The 2,320-nt window shown below is 45.2% G+C and overlaps 1 protein-coding gene and 1 long non-coding RNA gene across 3 annotated transcripts in view; one reads left to right on the forward strand and one right to left on the reverse strand.

Moving 5' to 3' along the window:
- Positions 1-2,320, reverse strand: part of LOC115287128 (zinc finger protein 14-like) — a 119,907-nt gene that overhangs the window by 112,711 nt on the left and 4,876 nt on the right. The gene's annotated exons all lie outside the window — the stretch shown is intronic.
- LOC115287242 overlaps positions 1-2,320 on the forward strand; it is a 12,752-nt gene that overhangs the window by 8,129 nt on the left and 2,303 nt on the right. The gene's annotated exons all lie outside the window — the stretch shown is intronic.

A 2,320-nucleotide genomic window follows, 5' to 3' on the forward strand; every position in this document is an offset into this window, starting at 1 on the left:
GCCCACCGCACCCCCTACCAAGGCCCATGGGTAAATAATTCCCCAACCAAGCCCTACACTGGATAAAGAAGAAAACTCTGCACACTCCTTTTCTGCAAAGCCATCCTTAACGGAGGATGAGATGCACTGGTGTAAATGCTGGAAAGGAGATTACTCCCCGATCCATCCCTGAACAACCAAAAGTATCCGTGCGTCCTGGGAACAACGAAGTAGAGCCCAGACCCGTGACTACTGCCTGGGCGCACCGAGAGGACCTGGGCCACCAGGAGCCTTCCCAGCCACAGGCACCAGGGGCTTCATCCAGGAGCAGGATCGCATATCCACTCACCTGCAGTTGCATCATCAAGGGTTCGGCCACCACGTCTCTTCCCCCGGATTTCCACTCACACAGATGCAAACCGTATGCAGGGAAAGCTGGGCAAGGAGAGAGAAGCCATGAGACTCGTATTACCCACAATTCCCAGAGCCCCTGATCCTGAATCCCTGATGTGCCTCACAGAACTGTTGAGCTCCCCCTACAAGAACACGCCATGTGCTCTGCGAGAAGTGGGGAGCTCCCCTTCCACTTGGATCACACATGACAAGGTTTTGGCTACTGTTTCGAGTCAATAAATTAGGAATATTCTTTTCTGTTTTCAGACATGCAAATCAAAATCATTATTTCTCATTTAACTACTTTTTCATAGGGATATTGAATTCCCTCCCTGAACCCCAACCTAAAAATCCTCGAATTAGGAAATGTACAATGCAGAGGTTTTACAAGGAAATACATTTGTTCAATGTGATATTTTAGTAACATTGTAACTGGATTATTGTCCTATATTAGTCATCACCACAGATGACACCCCAGCTTTTCAAAATCTTATATTTAAACACATATTGGTAAGCTTTGAATTGTTACCAAAATTTTGTTGGCGTTTAAGTGTATTTCATGGAAAATAACATTACATCACCAAAAACAGTAGATGTAACTCACCTGGTTACACCAAGAATCCCGAAAATACAACAAAATCGAAGTTTAATGAGTAGGACTGTCTGCTTGGAAACTTATAAACATTTACTGAATTAATCCTCACAAAGACTCTGTTGATTTCAGTATAGTCACTGTTATGGACTGAATGCCGTGTCCCCTCCACCCCTACCCAAATCCGTATGTCAAAGCCTGATTCCCAATATGATGGTATCTGGAGTGGAGCTTTTGGGAGGTAATTAGGTTTAGAGGAGATCATGAGAGGCGGTCCCCCATGAAGGGTCTGGAATCATTCTAGGAGGAACAGACTACAGCTTGCTCTCTCTGTCTCTACCAGGATGGGACACATTGAGAAGGCAGACTCCTGCAAGCCAGAAACTGGTCCCTCAATGAGAGTGCGTCTGCTGACACCTTGGTCTTGGGAGCTCCCAGGTTCCAGAATTGAAAAACAAATGTGGGTTGCTGATGTTACCAAGTCTGTGGTATTTTATTACTGCAGCCCAGAACGACATGAACAAATGAAATTCAGAAAGCTTTATAAATAGGAGAGAATCACCTGACTAAAGAATGACACAACTAGTATTTCAATTCTCTTCTGTGTCCCAAATGCAGATTTCTCTACATGGTACTCTTAAGGGGACAGTGCCCGCCAGGTCTTACCAGGAATGCCCCTTGTCAGATGAAGACTGTGAGTCCCTCCAGCTACCACAGCCTCTCTTTCCAGTTCGCCCACAGACAGCACCTGAAGTCTATCAGCCCGATTCCATCCCTTTTACCGCCCACCTCAATCCCCAGGTATCCTTTCTGCATCCAGGCCAAAAAATGCAGTTTTATTCCAACTGCATATGTACGACCTACCCCAATGCCTGGTTACATGGCTCCTGCTCAACCATATCTGAGATAACTACACGTAGTTTGGTAGCTCTGCCTTACCTTACGTTACGTCCATTTGTTTAACCCTCGAAATGACCGACACCCTATAACACACAACAGTCATAGACTTCTCAGAATCTAAAAATTTGTCTCAGTAGTTTTCTTCACATCAACTAATTCTCTGCCTGGGTGACCAAGGACTCAGTTCAATTCTGACACCATCTTCCCAGACTTAGCATCAGACCACACAAGATCAAAGTCTTAGCCTCATAAAACTTCCTCTACTCAGATGCCAGCCACAAATGGAGGGCCCAGGCTCCCCACATTTCTGCCAGGAGCACTGCAGAGTTTAGGGTTCCCTAATCCCCTCAAATTAGGTTTGGTAATTTTCTAGAATGACTCCTAGAATTTAGGAAAACACTTTCCTTGGTTTTACTGGTTTATTTTCAGGATGAACAGTCAGAAGAGGTACACGGG

Source organism: Suricata suricatta, chromosome 1 (assembly GCF_006229205.1).
Source record: "Suricata suricatta isolate VVHF042 chromosome 1, meerkat_22Aug2017_6uvM2_HiC, whole genome shotgun sequence".
Lineage (NCBI taxonomy): Eukaryota > Metazoa > Chordata > Mammalia > Carnivora > Herpestidae > Suricata > Suricata suricatta.